This window comes from Lepisma saccharinum, chromosome 11 (assembly GCF_977018435.1).
Source record: "Lepisma saccharinum chromosome 11, izLepSacc3.1, whole genome shotgun sequence".
In the NCBI taxonomy this organism is placed as follows: Eukaryota; Metazoa; Arthropoda; class Insecta; order Zygentoma; family Lepismatidae; genus Lepisma; species Lepisma saccharinum.
This window is the reverse complement of record NC_139239.1, coordinates 36032398-36052218: the sequence shown is the minus strand read 5'-3', so window position 1 is coordinate 36052218 and position 19821 is coordinate 36032398. Positions and strand designations below refer to the sequence as shown.

General features: G+C 37.7%; 1 protein-coding gene across 1 annotated transcript in view; it reads left to right on the top strand.

Moving 5' to 3' along the window:
- The first annotated feature begins 12056 nt into the window (after positions 1–12056).
- Positions 12057–19821, top strand: part of LOC145995001 (uncharacterized) — a 48164-nt gene continuing 40399 nt past the window's right edge. Inside the window, exon 1 of the mRNA XM_083131533.1 lies at positions 12057–12261. The gene's annotated coding sequence lies outside the window, so the exon portion shown is untranslated. The remainder of the gene's footprint in view (positions 12262–19821) is intronic.

Sequence of the window (19821 nt, the reverse complement as noted above, 5' to 3'; positions counted from 1 at the left end):
ATCGCCAACGCGCGCACACACACTATATATATATATATATATATATATATATATATATGTGTGTGTGTGTGTGTGTGTATGTATATTATATATATATATATATGTATATTAGCAGGTAACAATATGTTTGTTATAAGCACATTCTTACTTTCCAAAGAAGCGCATGTGGGATGGCAAAACGGATCCGGATCCAAAAGTACCGGATCCGGATCCGAAATATCGGATCCGAAAATTCTGGATCCGGATCCGAAAGTTCTGGATCCGGATCTAAAAATTCCGGATCCGGATCCGAAAAATTTTAGGATCCGGATTTCGGATCCGCCAGGATCCGGATCTGGCCATCCCTAGTATATATATGTTTGTGTTTCCTAAGATTATTGTACTTGAGGAATAAATATAATAAAAGAAAAGTATATACAGAATATGAATATAAAATATAACAAACAAAATCATATATATGTTTGACCAGTATTTCCAAAATTTCTAAATTGACTTGTATATGTTAAGGATTTGTTTGGTGCTGATATTCAGCTGGAAAATCTTTCGGAAATTTATAATGATAAATAAAATGAAATACTAACTTGGAATATACGATATTATCTAGTAAATTTATTGAGTAATGTAGGTCCTTAGACCTTAAGCCTCCCAAAGGAACAGGAGTTGCAAGTATCTGGTCTTCCAGAAGTAGAACGTTCCAAAGCCTCCTTCTAATTTTGCTTTCAAGGAATTAGGCTATCTTCTTAATTAAGAATAAATAATGAATAAGTAATGAAAGAGAAATTTTATATATATTGAATAATTAGAACATACCAAATTATAAGTCCTTAGACCTTGAGCCTCATAAAAGAATCAAATGAAATGGACTTTCAGAAGAGAAGGAAGTTCCAAGGGCTTCTTCTTCTTTCCATAAGGTTTTGGTCATCTTCTTCATTCTTCTTAATGATTCTCATCATATCAAAATTCACACTATACCAGTTCCCAAATTTCCATTATTCACTTCGCTTCCATACATAATCAAATCTTGATAGAACCACACTTAATTCCACACTATTAATCTGTTTTACAGGAACATCAATGTCCTCACAATCGCTAATTAGTTTCCACCAATTACTCATATGACTTTGCAAGTCACTAGTTCTTCGAACTTGCACTGCCTCTTAAGGATTTTATGTAGAACTTCCTTCGATTCAAGGCGGTTGGGCGCTCCACATAATATCTTGGTTCATTTTGAGTCTGTCCATTTTCTTCGGTCTTCTGTTTTGACGATGGGATCTTCTTTTGCCTGATTCGGCTACTTCTTCTTATTCCAACTTGTCGGATGGTACTTAATGTTGAAGTCTCATTTCCAGAACTAACTCGAGATGCTGATTTGTAGTCCATTTCTTCTAATGACGAAATTAGTAGTCCAGCCAGTCTGTTAATCCTGCCGAAGGTCTTGATGCTAAGGATTTCCTGTGCCAGTGTGACCTCATCTAGACCCTGCCTTAATCGTGGTATCAGACTATCAGAATACTTTTTACAGCTGACTATTGCATGTTCCGGTGTTCCTTTCACCCTACATGTTAAGCACTGATTATCATTGCTAAGATTAAAACTTCGAAGATAAGTCCTATATGGGCCATGACCCGTCATGAAATGGACCATACCCCTACTTGGTTTGAAGAAGGAAAGTTTCATCCTATCCCGTACGTCCGGTATGTGCTGTCTAGTCTGGGCAGATTCTTGGAGTTGACTCCACTCTTCTTGCCATGAGTTCCATAAGTGTTGTTTAATTTCTTGGATGGAATTGACCGGAGTTCCCAGCAGGTCATGTGCCTTTTCTTTTAGTCCCTTTTTCCACCAGTAACAAGCGGCACTTTGTCGAACTGGAGCTTCAGTTTAAATTGATCGGATCCACTGTGCAATGTGCCTCCACCGAGAATCGAACCCGGAACACATTGATTAAAGATAAGACATGAAGGGCTAGATAATTTAGTAGGTGACAAATTCGTTGTTTGTGATTTTTTCTTGCAAACACTTCAGACGATGACTGGGATGGCACATTCTACGGTATGAAGACTATTGATGCTTTATAGAATTTTCTTAGCCCCTCTCAGGGTGTAAGGGGTGACCCTTTTTCAAGACACCTAAATGTCAACTTCAATTCCACGTAGTACACCCTGTACTGCATTTTGGAGACTGACGTCTGGACCCATGTTCATTATAATCCTATATCGGACATGTGTTGTGTGCTGTCCCTATATATTTGTAATTGTCTCTTTATCCATCTCATCTTATCACCATTCATACTCATCTTCGCCAAAAAAATGTCTGAAAAGCGAAATTAAAAAAAAACTAAATATCAATAAACAAAAACAATAAGCTCCTCTCCTTTTGATTTCCTGATAGCGGTTACGTAATGGTACAAATGAATGCATCGATTGTATGAAACATATGCTTCATATCGACATATCATATTCCTCGTATCAGTCTCTAATTATTCAATGAAAAGGGGGAACCCCCTGAAAGAGGCCGCCTCCACCCGGCATACATTCAGGGATATGCGCTTGATGCACTGGGGCCTATAAGTACAGTGGGATCCATGAGTATTACCGTGCAAATTGTCCATGACTATTTTCATTAATATTTCTCTTACATCCGATGTATTTTTAAGCGATGGATTTTTATGTATGCTAGTGAAGAAGTTGTCAACAGCTTGTTTTGAGTTTTCTTTTAATTCTTGAAGCTGTTATTGGGTCAAATAAAGTGCTCGAACATGGTGACGGACAATTTGCAAGGTGATACTCATGGATCCCACTGTACATACCAGGGCGTCAGTTTCGTCCGAATTTTGGTTCTCCCGTTTTTTTCTTTTATTGTGCTCAATTTATTTAAATATTAGTTACGATATAATCCAATAATACAGTGTAATACAATTATATTACATGAAAAACATATAAATATTATGAGATTTTAAAATTGCATAATTATGATTTGTTCTGTTATTCAGAACAGATACTTTATTGAAATAGGGAAGTTAAATTACCGGTACTTACTACTTTATATTATTATTTTAACGTGGGTATTTCTCTTATTAGTATTTATGAGTTGATTAAAACTTTTGCTTAGTGTAAGTTAATATTTAGGCTACGTATTTAAATTGGAAGTTTATATGCTTATTTATGACTTTGTTGTCTTAAATAGTTTGTTTGAGGGAATAGGGTTTTGTGTAATTAGTGAGTGTATTTGTCTAAAACTGAATTATTATTATTATTATAATATTTCTAAATTGCGATTTGTTATAAATCAGTTTCTAATATTATGTTGGGGAAATTTATGTTGACAATTCTTTGGAAGAAAAATGGAATCCACAAAGGAATAGTCACAAATATTGTGCGCTGGCAGTTGGAGGAGTAGGAAATGTAGCATCTTAATTAAGCGTTGAGAGAGGAATGCAAGAGGAATTTCTCTCGGGAGCTTTTGCAATGATTTTCTTGAGGGAACGCAAGAGACGTTGGATGAGGGAGTGACTACAGAAAATTTCTCAGACTTTATTCCATGGAATTAAATCTCAATTACTACAGTGTAGAAACCATAATTAAATCCCATTTAAGAGTTCTGCAAGAAGGAGTATGAGAAATGTCACGGAAGGGAGGTAAATGGAAATGTGTTGATTGAGAGAGGTTCCTTTTTCTACGATAACATTTGGAAAATTTGAATTTTAGTACTACATAGGGGGGAAACCATAGCATGGTGTTCGAAAGTTTCTGTACAGTTTTATTTTGTTCATTACAAAAAATATATATTTAATTACAAAATTTATATAAATTACAATCGCAACTCCGTGTATATGTGTGTGTATCAGTGTGAGCGCGAGTGGGCACCCGCCCACCCAAACATTCCTCGCTTCACTCGATTACATACCCAAACAAATGAATGAAAAACACACGATTTAGACAAATGTGCTTCGACAAATAAGTATGGTTTGTCTTAATTTCATGCATAATTTTTATTTATTTATTATTTTCTTGTTATCCTCCCATATCAAGCTCCACTGTCCTTTGGCGTTACAATAAAACGCCATAGTGCAACAGCCGTTTGAGGGCCAGGTAATATCAAGCGGGTTTTACGTATAGTTGGGTAAGGCGTGGTCAGCGCATCGAGTCCCATCGCTTCTGTTTTCTGACTTTCGAGACATTACAGTAATTGCAAAAATCGTAGCGAGTATCCTGATGCGTAAAGTCTATTAATGAAGTTAATTTTAACTTTTCTTTATACTTCCGCAAATCCGTGCGTGCACTTGAACATAAAAATTGTGATCCAGTTAACACTTCCGTGATTAGAAGCATTGCAATATCAGCCAATATGCTGATTAAACTGTAGATTCCAGAAACGTTACATGTTAAGTGATTTTTATCTTAATAAACTGCCTTGGTCAGCAACTTAGTGTTTTTGTAGATTCCAGAATAAAGTAAAATTTTCCTTCTTCTCTCGCTGGAAGTTATCAATCGTTTTCTTATTCTGTAACAGGTTAGACGTTGTTTGAGCTCATTAAAATATTATTTTGCTTTACAGTGCAAGTACAGTAGGTCTGGAAATAGCAAATGGATTAATTGTACAGTGAGGAAAATTGCTGTTGTGAAATCACTAAAACGATCCTATATACACATGTACACATTGTTTTCGTATGTATATTCTTGGAAACTTGACCTACAGCTTTAGTGAATCCACAACATTGAACCTAGCGATTCCTTGAACAAAGATTGTATGATTTTCAAACTGGTTAAGGGGTGGAAGTAGTTGCCCTTTCTGCAGACACCCAAATGTCAACCTCACTTCCACGTAGTACACCCTGGACTCCATTAGCAGACTAACTAGACTCTGGCGCGTGAACCTGCAGCCAGTATAATCCTCTGTGGTACTTGTGCTACCATATGTGTTTGTGACTGTCCATTCAGCCACTTCATCTCATCACCACACATTCTCATCTGCGCGATTAGCCAAAAGTGTAAGAAATAAGTTAAATAAACCAATCATCAATATGTAGAATTTTGCAGGAAAGATGTATTTATTGCTATTGCCCTAACAGAGAAAAAATCTGACAAATTAATTTTGTGGACGTTATAGGCATGTAGGCATACACTTTCAAAATTAGCATTCCATAATGTATTGACGGAAATATTTAAATGGAAAATTGTGTATAGAGAATCTGATGATGGGTTCTGCGGCCCTTCTAAAATAAATGATTATAACTTGTTGCAATTCTTTAAATGTTAGTGGCAATGGTTCTTTTTAGCATGCAATGTTATTTGAGCATTATTCTTTGTCTAGTGCTTCTAGTACTACTTGAACCTATTCTAACACTACACTTCATCATCTCTCGTCTTCAAGTGAAGCATTTTTACCACTGGTGGGGATCGAACCTACGACAGACCTGCGATTTAATACAAATCCGATGCACTCACCAATTACTCCACCGCGCTTCCCGGAATTCCATAGTGTATTATCTTTCTGAAGTATCTTGGATCAACTGTAAGATTTTTTATTTTTATTTTTATTTGCTTTATTTTACTTCGTTTTTTGTGCCACTTTTGGCTAATTTGCGAAGATGGAGATGCATGATGAAATTGTTGAATGGAAACTCACAAACATCCACGCCCAGGCCGGGATTCGAACCCAGGACCCCTAGCGTCGTAGCGCGATGTGCTAACCACTCCGCCACGGGGGTCGGCACCAACTGTAAGGTAAATTATGTTTAAGTATCTGTAGAATAGTTACTTTAATATAAAAAATGTAGTCCGTGTTTCCTACTCGACAGAATGGAATGCTCCATATATGTGTATATTATTTGTTATATTACGGTTTGTTTTTAAATACAGGTCCCCAAAGTGCACTTTGCGTAGTGCCACGATAGAAGAAAATCCTTCATCTCTTTATTACCAATAACGAACCGTTAGTACGCAGTTGCTGTACGTTCCACTTTTCACGGGGTGGATCTAAGCAGCAGAAAGCCTTGTCACGGCTTCTTAGAAAACGATTATTGACGTCAATATATCGCAGAAAGAAGCTTTCTTGACCTTCTTCCGGTTTCACTTGGTACCACGCCCTTTGACCCAATATTAAAATCGCCGTTTGCGATGAAAGTGGAAGAAAGTACCAACGTAATAGTATTGGAAAGCATGGCACAGCCGAGCCAATCTGTGAAGCACTTTCATGCTTGGGAGGTGGAAGGAAAAGTACGTGCATACGCATCTGGAGCGCACACACGCATGCACAGGGAGTGGAAATGGGCTGCGCATCCGTTCGATCATCATGTCGTCGTGTCGTGTGTGTGCTATATGTCATGAAGTCATCACATGTTGTGGGTGCATCAACGATTTACTATTTTGGTCTACTTTGAAAACCATGGCTCTGAATGGTTAATTGGATATTCTACAAACACCTTATCGAATACATTCTGGAGCATACGTTTATTCAGGATTTATGTTTTCTTCTGAGCTTCCGTGGACCTGAATGATTAGTATTCCGAATTTAGTACGAGCGGTCCAGGGTTCGATCCCCAGAAATTGATCCAAAATTTAGATTTTGACTTTTACCTGACGCTTAGGGTTTTGACCTGTAAACATGTATGTAGTTTTCTCTGTGCTAGTATCTAGACTTCGTGACCTTTCTTCTTTTAGAAGTATTTTAGTACTATGCTGAACCGATGGTCCCGGGTTCGTCTTCCGACCTACCCATGGATGCTTAATGTTGTTGTTATCCCTTCATCAGTTTCATCTAATCATTGTCATCGACGCTATTAGCCAAAGGTGGCAGAAAAAATACGCTAAATTAACACATAAAAATATATATATATATACGTACGTAGATTTTGTAATGCTGACAAGTGCAAATTGGAACCGACTACTGAAATAAAATAGCAAATACCCCAATATACCATAATTTTTATACTTGTAGGCATAGCTACTACAGTAACTCATGTGCAGTGGAGTACATTGTACCTCCCCATAATTTTTGGAAGGAGACACATTACCCCCTCTAAACTCTTGGATCCAAATTGTATCCATAATATGACATGCAAAGGGTTTTGAAGGAATCTCATTTTAGTAGAAACAAAGTTTTCTTCGTCTATATTATCTCCTTATATTCACGTTTAGTTGAAGAAAATGAGGTTGCTAGTTAAACGAGAGCTACACATGTCTCAACAAGTTAGACACTGGAAGATATGATAGACTATAAACTTCCATTATGAAATATTATGGTTTATTCAAACTTGATAGAACTTTTTCAATATTGCAATATTATGTACAAGAAGATTCAGAAAATCAATTTATCTTTGGAGTAAATTAAGCTTTATTCTGAGTTTATTTGAGAAGTAAACCAGTGGGCAATCAGAGGATAGAAGAAAAACGGTTAAAACATATTTTTCACTATTTAAATATTAAAGGTTGAAAACTAAACAACTAAACAATTTTGTGACTGCATTAACTAAATTAATTTTAGTGACAAGCAACATTTTAAAACAACTAAATACTTCAGAGGAGTGGAGTAGTATTGCATTTGTGCGAAGTTGGTCATCATGCTTATTTGTGACCATCGATATATTTTCAAATTTGAGTAACGAAAATGATTATTTAGAGTGTTGATATGCCGCCCCTTTCTTTAGTGTTTACAACCTGTCACTAATACATTTCTAAATTTATAGAAAGAAACAGTGCAAGAAAATGAACCAGAGGAATGAACACTCACTCCCACAGAGAGCTATGAGAAACAACTGTGTGCTGTTCGATATTTAATGCACCATTATATACGTACGTACATCTATATATTGTAGAGAAAGGGAGGGGGCTTCTTGCACTACTACTCCTGCGCATCGCACTGGGGCAGAATCGGCCTCCAGTCTTCCAAAGGATTCGTTGACCTCCTTCAGCTAACACGTAGCATGGAGCAGGACAAACCAGGCAAACACAATTTGACCCACTTTGACACTTATTGCGAGCTGAAATCTGTGGGCGGCGGATAGCAGAACGGTTTCCTTGTAAGTTGCGGAAATATAGCCAATAGCGATCACGAATCAACGTTGTCAGTTCTTTTCTGGTTGTTTCCTGCCCCCAATTTCAGCTGAAAGAGAACTGCAACGCGCGCGGTGCTAACTTGTGCTGTGATGTGTTCTAATACAGAGCAGTGTTTGTACTGGCAACAGTGTATTCGCCAGTATTCGCTCTTTGATCGTATACTTTCGAATAATTTTTTGAAGCACCTTCAAAGCTGAAACATACAATAGTTTCTCCCGTCAAGTTCAGGACGTATTTATCTAGGAGGTCCAGCGTCAAAAATTTGCCAAGAACGAAAATATTATAATAATAATAATAAACTTTTTTGCTGTTTACTTTATAATGTGAGGTGTATTTATTCCCACCATGCTTACTTGATATAACGACATGATTGGGTGAATCTGTTTTAGGTTCAGACTGTCTACGAATATTATTACTAGGACTAGGATTTTGATGACCTTAAAATTGCCAAAAAATGACCTTTAAAAATGCATTTATGACCTAATACATGCAAGAAAATGCCCTATAAATTTAGAAAAATGACCTAAAAATTCTGAAAGATTTGTAAAACAAATTTATAAACTACCAAGAGAAATTCAAATTACAAATTAACCTTACAGTATCTATCTCATGTTCATTGCGTATGGTAGCACAAGTAAGAAAGTTCACTTTTTGCCATCTTTTACACTTTAAGTACTGAGTTGCAGTAGGCTACACAACGAAAATCATATGCAAATTTTCAAAATTGAATGATTGTCTGTTTTCGGACAAGAGAGCCTCGTACATGGAAAAACTTCTCTCGAGTTCCACCGACATAAGAGGAGCGTACTTGAAATGAACAATATCACTTACTGTTGATTTAGTTTAGTTTATTTTACTTCGCGTTTTGTGCCTCTTGGCTAATTTGCGAAGATGGGGATGAGTGATGAAATGATGAAATTGATGAATGGACATTCACAAACAACCAAGCCCGACCGGGATTCGAACCCGGGACCCTTGGCGTCGCAGCGCGATGTGCTAACCACTTTTTTTTTTTTTTTAATTTTTTTTTAAATTTTTTTTAAAAAGGAAAGCCCCTATGCGGAAGCTTCCCCCATCACACTTCATTCACTCATATCATTTCATTCATATTTCAATTTCAAGACTTTTCAGGACAGACAATCACAAACATCCATGGCCGAGCCGGGAAGCGAACCCGGGACCCCTAGCGTAGTAGCGCGATGTGCTAACCACTCCGCCACAGGGGCCGCCCACCACTCGGCCACAGGGTCGGGCTCACTTACTGTTAAGTCACTTATTCCATAGAGTGCAAATTGCTAACACCACTTCTATTCTATTCACTTCAATAGCGACGCCAGAAAAAAAATATTAGAGGGGACAAGATGTGGAGGCAGATTGGCAAATTGGCGATACACCAATAACGAATATGGTATTTATGTTCAGCGAAAATATCACATGTACAGACTATTGTATATGGTACCCAATTAAGATGTCATTATGTACTGATACTCAATTTTTTCCTAAAAATTAGGGGAGGGCGTAAAGAGAGCTCTAGATTCGCCGAGTCACCTTGAAACTAGTTTCATACGTAGAACAAATTGTTTCTTAATACATATTTATAGTGTTCTTAGCTAGAAATAAATTAGATATGTGAATCTTTGCCCCATCCCTTTACCTCTTCTGTAATAATAATAATACGTAATAATAACATATCGTTATTATTATTGCATACGATATACTTGATGAACCTGCTAGGATTTCTCACGTTATCTTATTTCCAAATGCATGTCTGTTCTGAGCATATCATGCTACAATCAATGATCACAAATACAATAACATATTTGTTCATTAGTTATGGCTACTGCATCTTATCCAGAAAAGAGCATATAAACGAGATATAACAGCTATTTTCCCTTACATATTTATTTCCTTGAAATTTAACTATAATTGTGATCCAAAAGTAATCTCAAAGTAACTGTTAATTCCGTTACAAGTTATTGCAAAAAGTAACTATGCATTACAGTTTATGACATCTGCCTCAGTCATTGTGCATGAACACATAGAACCAGGCAAAGGTGGTGTCCCCTTACATCCTCTCACCAAAAAACCAAAAGTTTAAGTTGCACCGTGAAGATAGCAATACATGAAACTCCTAAATCAGCTATCCTCCGTAACATCGATATTGTCTATGTGTACTAATCAGACTTGCCGATAATTTCTTGAACCAGGGCCTCCCCAGTGGCGTAGTGGTAATGTCGCCGCCTTGTAACCAAGGGCCGCGGTTCAATATCTTTGGAGGCACATTGCTGTTCTGATCCCACTTTAAACTGTAGGTATACAATCCTGAGAAGTCTATCTGTGCATAAAATGGACTTAAACTCAAAGATTCTTGAACCATGCGACCAATAAATATAATTCATATTTTAAAAGCCTACGATTTCAAGGTATTTCAGTGTGTCAGACTTAATTTTTGAAGTTATGGCCCCACATAGAGGGGCTCTGGGCTTACCAAGGTTCTAAACAATGGGTACGTGGGGGATCCTGGTGGTGAAGGTAACCAGAGCGTGGTGCTGATCTCATCACCTCCACCAACTATAACCAAGATCGAGAATGCGTGGAGCACTACATCCACACCCCGCGGCATAGTGGAATGCGTTGGAGATAACCTTACCTTTTTATCATTTTCTATACAGTTCAGTCGAATTAATTTTTGGCTCTACCAAATTTCAGATCTGAAGGGAAGTCGATACTGGGTGGTGGGCTGCAGCTATAGCCATCTGTGAAATAGTCTTAACCCGCCTTCTGCTCACCCCTTTCAGCTCACCCGAACGCAATTTTCTGGTGACGTCACTGCATATTTGTAACTTCAGTTGTTTCTGACATATAGATGTTCAGAGCGACATTATTTGTGAAAATTGAATTGCTTGAGTTTCGAAATAATGATAATTACGTTTCATTAAATTAGCATTAGTAGGGCTATAAGCCATCCTCCGTTGAAAAGTGGTAACAGTACGGCGTCAAGGGTACCAGGTTGGAACCTTGGTTAAAGCTTAGTTTCTTCATTCATTTCAACAATTCAGCATTCATCTTCATTAGGTGGTACCGAGACGAGAAAAAATAGCTTGGCACAGCCTTATCTCGCGTCGTGAATGGAGAAGTTTGTCTCGTTTTCGTTTTCAGTTGCACCAGTGTCCAGACTCGGGTTCGAATCCCGGCCTGGACATAGGTGTTATCCTCATCTTCGAGATTAGCGAGAAGTGGCAGAAAAGCGAAGTAAAATAAACCAAACTAATCAATCCATCAATCAGCCCTCGTCAGCTGAAGTGTTGCCCTCGTTGTTGGTCTCAGGTGGGAAAATGTGTCTCGAAGAAAAAATCTCAAAGAAATAAGTAATTACAAAATATACGGTAAAATAATTATTAAATTAATTAAAATTATCATGCTTAAAAATTAAGTTACCGAAGTAATTTTAGTGGTTGATGGTGGGTCCCGCCAGAAGTTCGGTATTAGTCAAGGATCTAGCGTATACGTACCTCCACAGAAATTATGAACTGTAGAAAGCTTCTTTGCAGATTTGGCTAGACGGCTTGATCCTTGTGCGTTACTTTTTAAGGCGCATTTTTGTTCTTATGTTTTTGGAGTCGATAATTGCCTTAGTCGCTCCATGTACGGACATTGCTGAAAAAAATTTAAACCACCCACGCCGGGAATCGAACAAGGTCACCCGCTTGCGTCAGATACTGCGGCTCTGCACACCGAAACAAGCTGTCATAAAAATTAATGAAACCACCTCGATACACTGTATTGAAAGTGGGTAAGGAATTGGTTGATGAAACACTGTTTCCGTGTAAGCATTCCGTAAGAATTTGTCCAGCGCTCTCTTCATACGTGTACATCTCCCATTGCAGAAGAAGCAATTGTCGCCCAACCGGAAAAAAATGTACTATTCCGAAGGGGAAAATCAGCCAACATTTAAGCCGCCATGCGCCACAACCTTACTTTCTATGCTCATGGATCGAGCAGCGTGGCATGCGGTGCTGTGACCTAGCTGAACGGTGACCGACATTCCCTTTTTCGTGTGGAAAGAATCCTGCGAAGACAACACAGTCTTCAGACACCGTTACTCACAGGCGAAGTGCTTCTGTGCTTCTTTATTTGTGCACTCGTAGGTGCTTGCTTTTTTTGTGCCGTCAATATCAGCGAGGAAGACGACGCCATAGGATACAAGGTAAGCCCTTGAACTTTGTTTCGTGTTCTTCACGTTTCCGGAAAACGTTCGCTTCCACAGCCTGCTTCCTGTGTTGCACCTTGCACTCAAGGTCATGGTAGATACATTCGTGCACCAACAGGTCTTGCTAGGTATCACCCAAGAGCTAGCATGGTATCGAGACCACACAGTCTTAGTTTGGTCTCAGTGTGATATTGATTATCTGGTCGAGACAGACCAAGGTTTCTACTTCAGATTCATGTCGCGTTTTGGAGTGTAGTGAGCTTGCAAAGATAATTCTATTGGAACTGGACCTACAGTATAAAGTGGGATCCAAACCACTTTATGCCTCCACCGTAGTTCGAACCCAGGATTCCTTGATTACAAGGCGACAGCAGTACCGCTGCGCCATCGGGTAGGCCCGCAGTGCGCTTCAAAGTCAAGTTAGATATGCTGTATTTTAATTGCCTCAGAAGCATTCAAAATACATAAGGAATGACCTAGTTTAAGAAATAATATTGTCAACTTCCATGCTGGAGCGATTAACGTACTATCGTAACATGAGACCTGGTTAGATTCCTTAGCAAAACATGACGTTTCATTCTGTTTCCTTTTCGATTTCTTTAGTTCAACTTTCATCCTCATAGTTGCGATTACCTTAGACAGATTGAAACGTGACGTTACATAATCAGGATCCTAATACAAGAAATGATCTTCAGTAGTTGTAATGTAAGGCGTATTGGCCAATTTGGTAGTGTGCTGCTGGTAGTGGGATATTTTTCATGAACCACACCTTATAACACCTTAAAATTAGTCCATGCCACCAATAGAATCTTACCGATACTGTAGCTATCCCGATAAATATTGCCTTAGTGTTCTATGAATATTACAATTAATCAAATTTGACATTTATAACTCGAATAGTTTCTGAGATATCGGAACGTTTTAAATGTATCGATTGTTGACTTTTGATTGAACTGTTCCCATACGTAGACGGGAATATAATCGATATAATTTGCAGTGTGCTGAACTAGCATTTGCTAGGTCATAAAGTTCACCAAGTTTCATCGCTCTGCATTTAATAATTCCTGAAATACCGACATGCCACATGAATTCGAATGATGCTTTTCACAGCCAGGCTGACAGTTTGACCTGTCCACCAAATTTTGTCTTTGTAGTTCGACCACTTTCTGAGATATGGATAGGCGACACGGAAAGTATCCTAAGATCTATTGGATATTCGTATTTGCATTAGCATCCATTCAAACGTTTCCAATCTTTGTTTAATATTTATATTTTAAGAAATATTTGTTATTTTCAAAACAAAAATAATTATCACTTCTTACAGATATGCTTCATATAATTTCACTTTTCATCAGCTCCAAGTGTTGCCTTTAAAATGAATTATTTTTAGAGAAGTAATGGTTCGCACACACATACACTTAAACTGGAAGTGACTTGGAAAAATGAGTGAAATTAACACGTGCAGAACACATTTATTTATTGGCTGAAAATATTTGTAGCGATGGCAACATTACGATAGAAGCATTTCTATGTAGAAAACGTTTGAAAATAAGCAGTAAGACAATTTGAAAAGTCGTAAGGAACACAATAAAAATATTAAAAATACACAAACAATGCTAAAAATGAAACGTGCTACCAACAACGCAGCTTTAGAGATTCTAATAACTCAGCCTGGCTCTAATCAAAATTTCGAACAAGAAAGATATTTTTCGCAAAATTGCATAAAAATATTGTTATATGTATGTCAGTCAATCTTGACTATTGCATAACTACGCATGTGTTTAACAGTGCTGCAGAAACGTTTTTGATTACGGAATGCAAAGTGTATTTATTATTTTGTATATAAATTATTCCACATGTCAGATCATTGTGTTATTGAGCTTTGTACCTCCTTCATTTTTTTGCAAAATTTATGGAATCATACACTATGGAATTATTTTCAAAATATTGGCATAATTTCTAAATGAAGTTAAGAGAGTTTGTACTGGAATCATGTAAAGAAATGCGATAAAAAGGTTCTAATTATTATAGCCCAAAAAATTAACACCCTACAGTTATCTTTTTCGCCTAGATCTTCTTGTGCGTGAATCAGAGGGAAGTATGCAAAACGCTAGAAATGATGATTCAAAGACAAATCTACATTGTGTTGGCTCACTTTGTGGCCCAATCTTAGGATAATTGCGATATATTGCGACAACCAACTGTCCAATACTATTTTTTTATTCTTTCAAGTTAGGGATATAGTTGTATAAATCTCTCATAAAGGAGTAGGTAATGCAAGTGGTTGGATGGTTTTAGGGATGAACAAGCCCTCCCAGAAATTTTGGAAGGATACAGTGTACATGCTGCAAACTTATACAGGGTGGCTCAATAAGTCACTTAACACCCCCAGTACAAGGCCACTGCAGCGCGTAACATGGTAATGGTGATGACCAATCGTTATCAGGCCAAGGGGGAACCACATTGACGCCACCCACACGGTCGGCGGCCATCTTGAATTCAACTTCAGAATTTTAAATGGGAAGGGGGTCGTGCGACATATCAAAATGGGCTAGAATTTCACGAGAAATGCAATGGTGAAGGTTTTTTCGACGTATCTTTAACCAGTAAAAAGTTATGACTGAATTCTTGTACCAATTTGCTCCTTTTCGAGGTGTTAGAAAAATGCCTTAAAATTTGTTTAGCGCTTCGGTAATGCATCGAGATCAAAGTGACGTCTATGGAGAGACGTTCGTATGCCATTGCACATTATTTTAATCGGATACATCCATGAAGAGCTGTGCATTATGAATGGTTGTCGCGAACAATTTACAGTGTGAAGCTTCCATTGAATTAAAAGTCCTTCACAGTGACAAGGCTAATTTTTATGTTCATAAGGAAGTTCATAAACAGAATATTCGATGATTTTTATCTGATAACCCATTTTTGACAGATCAAAGCTGAATGGTTAGTATTGGTAAGTTAATGGTGTGGCGTGCTGTGTGGAACACGATTGGTTAGTCAATTTTCCATCAACGGAACCTTAAATGCTTAGGGCTACTTGGATTTGTTAAATAAACAGTTTTTTCATCCTTGCTTATGGAAGAAGGTACTTTTTACAGAGTTTTTTCAATAGGGAAGAACACCAGAACACTTGGGAACGTTATGAACCAGTTTTTGTCCAAAGTTAGTTATCAGATGACAAGGGTAGAAGTAGTATATCATTATTTTGAGCCGAAATATACATGGAGCAATATAAATAGATAAATATTTGTTGTGGTTTCAGGTTATTGAATCATTTAATAATGACCGAGCCTATTTTATTTATTAAAAAAAACTATAAGGGATGTGTGATATTGTAACATTATTACCGCAAATGTAGGCCCCACTGGTAGCAATTATCAACAAAAAACACTCTCTATTATTAGTTATATTGAAATTCAAACCAACAAATAACAGATGCAAAGGACACTAACGGCATCAGAACTTTTCGTCAGAAAAGCGTTTCATAACATAAAAATAAAACAACTTCATTTTTGGCAATGTGCTTAAAATTTGGTGAGTGGTTTGTGTTGCGGATTCATATCAGTAAGTTGTGGGGTTCAAGTTGATCGTAAGAGATATTATATTTGAGAATTTTTCTGACTCTTCCGGCTCTTATAAGCAAAAAAAAAAACAAAAAACATCGTGCTATCTCAATACAGTACAATATTAAAAAACACTCTTTGGCTGAACAGTCCTTGGAGGTCCAGGGACTGGTAAGCTGCTATTCATCGAGTGACATGTGGTCAGCAAGTCCATTGTAATGATTAGAGTAAGGAAGAAATATTTATTACCGGTTAATTATTAAAGCTTTATCCTGACTTCATTCCAAAACACTGGAAAGCGCCAAATTTGTCACTACCCTCTCCGATTTTTCAAAATTTGTAACACTCTCACGTCCCCTGCTCAAGCATGTATTTTCCCACCTGTTTATATTACTTTGCGAGAGTACCGGAACTGTTCCCAAGTTACGGCACTGTTCCAAGAATTATAATTGTCGCTGCTTCTAAATGAGGCAGACACAGCATTTTGGATCTTATCTCTTTCTTTAAATAATCCTGGGTAAGCCCCTGGCTAGAACTTACCTTTTTGCACATCGTCGAATACTTGAAACGGTGGTCAAATACTGCATTGAAAGCCGAAGATATGAATCGCATCTTCCCTTTAGGCTATCATTAAAGTGCAATAAACTCCTCTCTATTTCGAATATCTGGTGGTTCCATTAGTCTTGGTTATTCCATACAAGTGTCACATTGTGATCTGTAAATATTTCAAACAAATGCTGCTTCGATCAAGTACGTTCTTGGTTTGCGAAAGAAATAGATTTAGTAAAATACTTTTTGCCCGCCCCACTTGCAATACAAGTTTATACGCAAATAAAAGTAATTATGATTTGCTAATAATGATGTGTTATGCAAGGTACCGACATGGACAAAATATGAAATATGCCCTGGTCGTATTGATTAAATAATTATTGTGTGTTAAAGCGGTTTGTCAAGACAATATCCTCAATATAAATTAAAAATATAAATGTAATATAATGCTTCGTCTTGGAATAATATCGTATTTAAAGCAAATGCATAATTTATACACTGTTGTCTAGTAAAAGTACTATGGCCCAACTCTACGGCAATAAACGGATTTTAAAAGCAAATTTTCAATGGTAACTTCTACCACCGCCGTAGGGTTAGGCAACACACATAACGCCTTGCAGGGAAACGAGTATTTCTAGATCTATGTGTTCCATATTTATTGCCAGTGGCTGTACATTGACTTTAGTCCCATCCAGGGGTGCCCATCCCCCCCCCCCAAGGCCTATGACGCACTCCCCTCTAAAAGATAGAATATTCCTCCCGCCCCCCCCTTTATGCCGAATTATTTACTCAAATTATTTTGGTCAGATCAAATTTGCGCAACAATATAATACAGACATATTTAATCAATATGTTTACTTTAGGTATTGTTTACAATATGACATTAACACGTATGTTGTATATTACTTTGACATTGATTGAAATAACATTTTCCATAAGTGATAACTATTGACGTTGCAAAGTCATTACAGCAAACTAAACCATAACTAAAAAATCAACATGAAGTTAATCAAACGAAACGATCCCCCCATTTTTTGTGTGAAGATGTACAATTGGTAGGTAAACTATAAAATCTTGTCCCTCCCCCAAAAAAATCCCATGACGCAGGAGCGTCATGAATCCCCCCCTGTGGGCACCCCTGGTCCCATCGAAGACTTGCGGGATAATCTAGATAAAAAAAACCTTCTATTCAAAGAAACAGATCAACAACTGACCTTGAGATGAATTGGCAAAACCTACGGGGGGGGGGGGATTGCCAAAAAAAAACTACTACAAAAAAATATGAGATCCGAGCAACACTTTCCAGCACCACGCGTTTTTATTTTTCCCATAATGGCTGCACGCCTAGACGTTTGGGACATCACCATCGAACGTGCTCAATGACCCTCAAAGGGTCCGATTACTTCCATTTTTTTTTAACTTGAGCTCAAAGGTATGGAGAAGATCATGAAAAAGACAGAATACATATTCATCGCAGAAACATTAGATTTTAAGTAACGAATTAGGATCGTACTGAGGTTTGGCCCTGAAAATTGCCAAAAAATGATGTTCTTCTTGAAGTGCTGTAGGAAAAATCTCATAGACTCGGCGTTTGACACCATGGAGAAATTGTCAGTGCATTAGCATACCTAAGCTGAAGGAACATGCCATTAAGGCTATGCAAAGTCTGTACCACGAATGGCGAAGCGTGTGAAAGCATGAAGAGGAGAACCACGAAACAACAAAACGAAAATAATGGATGATCTATTTGACATTTCCCATCAGGACGTCATGAAAATGACAGAAGTAGAAGAGGGCAAGAAGTATTTGGAAATGGATAGGAAGAAAAATCATCTAAATTTTACAACAAATGAGAATCAGAAACAGGCAGTTTTGAAAATGGGCGAGTATTACCGGAAGAAATTTATTTGATTCATTGTCTCTCATGGATAATTTTTGTTCTAGAATATTCCTTTATGAGTATGTTAAGTACTTACCTAACAATGCTCTGTTTCTTATTGCTTGATTTTAACCGCTCCTAAATTCTGGCTTGTATTCATCTTTTGAACTAATCACATTAGTTATAATGTTATTAATCATGTTAGTTATAATGCTATATATTTGTAATCTAATGTTTCTGAAATTAATATGTATTCTGCGACACTTTCATGACCTTCTGCATAACACTGAGCTAAAGTTTAAAACATTGAAAGTTATTGGTGCTGATCTCTGTAGCGGAGTGGTTAGCATAACGCACAGCGAGCGACGCTAGGAGTTCCGGATTTGAATCCCGACCTGGGAATGGTTGTTCTTTTCTTTCATTAGTGTCCCTTCATTAGTTTCATCATATCATCACTCATCCTCATCTTCGCGATTAGCCAAAAGTGGCAGAAAAGCGAAGAAAAATAAACTAAATCAATGAATTATTGAAAAGTTATCGGCCCCTTTGAGGGTCATACAGCACGTTCGACGTGTGTCACCAAATTCTAGGTGTGCAATCCCTATAGGGAAACTAGAGACTCGTGGTGCAAGGTCGGAAATTGTTCCCCGAGTGATCCAAACCTGTGTGTCCATGCATAAACCTCAACACAAGGGAAATTTTTACAAATTTTGGACCAGGCTACCAATAACGGACACATACTGAACGAACTGTAGTAGAGTTGAAAATACTTGACGTCGTTTTTCATCGATTATCTGTCATTTTTAATTATGATTAATGGCTTTTTTATTCATTTCGAGGGGTGACGCTATTGTTAATTAATCTAGCGCCACGTGGCGACACGTGTCGGGGGTGGAGGAGGAGATGAGTCATCGATGACTCATGCACACGTGTGAGTTTGAAATTAATGGTTTTCCATTAGTGCACAAAAGACACTATTATGTATTCCGTTTTTGACCTAAGCTAACACTATTGTTGTATATTATATATGCGTTTCTGCCGGATATGAGTCACAGATGATTTATACTGACGTTGGAGTTTGGAATTAATGGTTTCTCCATTAAGGTACAAAAGACACTATTGTGGAGTTCGTTTTTACTCTAACCTAACACTATTGTTGTATATTATATATGCGTTTCTGCCGGATATGAGTCAGGGGTGCTTTATGCACACGTGGGAACTTGGAATTAATGGTTTTTCCATTAATGTACAAAAGACATTTTCGGTCACGTCCGGCCATTTTGGCGTCGGTGGTGAGTCATATTTGGTATAATTAAGGATCCGGATTTACCCGAATTCAACCGGTGTCGACGCGTTCGATCGGAGGTAGAAGATATTATAACACATGTTCGCTTTAATGGCGAAGAAATTGAACGATGTATCCTATATGCAAACGAAGTATGCGAGCGGAATCCATGTTAATAATATTAACCTGTTACGGAAGAACCTGTTATGTGGTTACATTCATCGGCACCCCCAAACCGCGCGCGTTCATGGATACGCGTGGGGAAGAAAGGGTCGCCA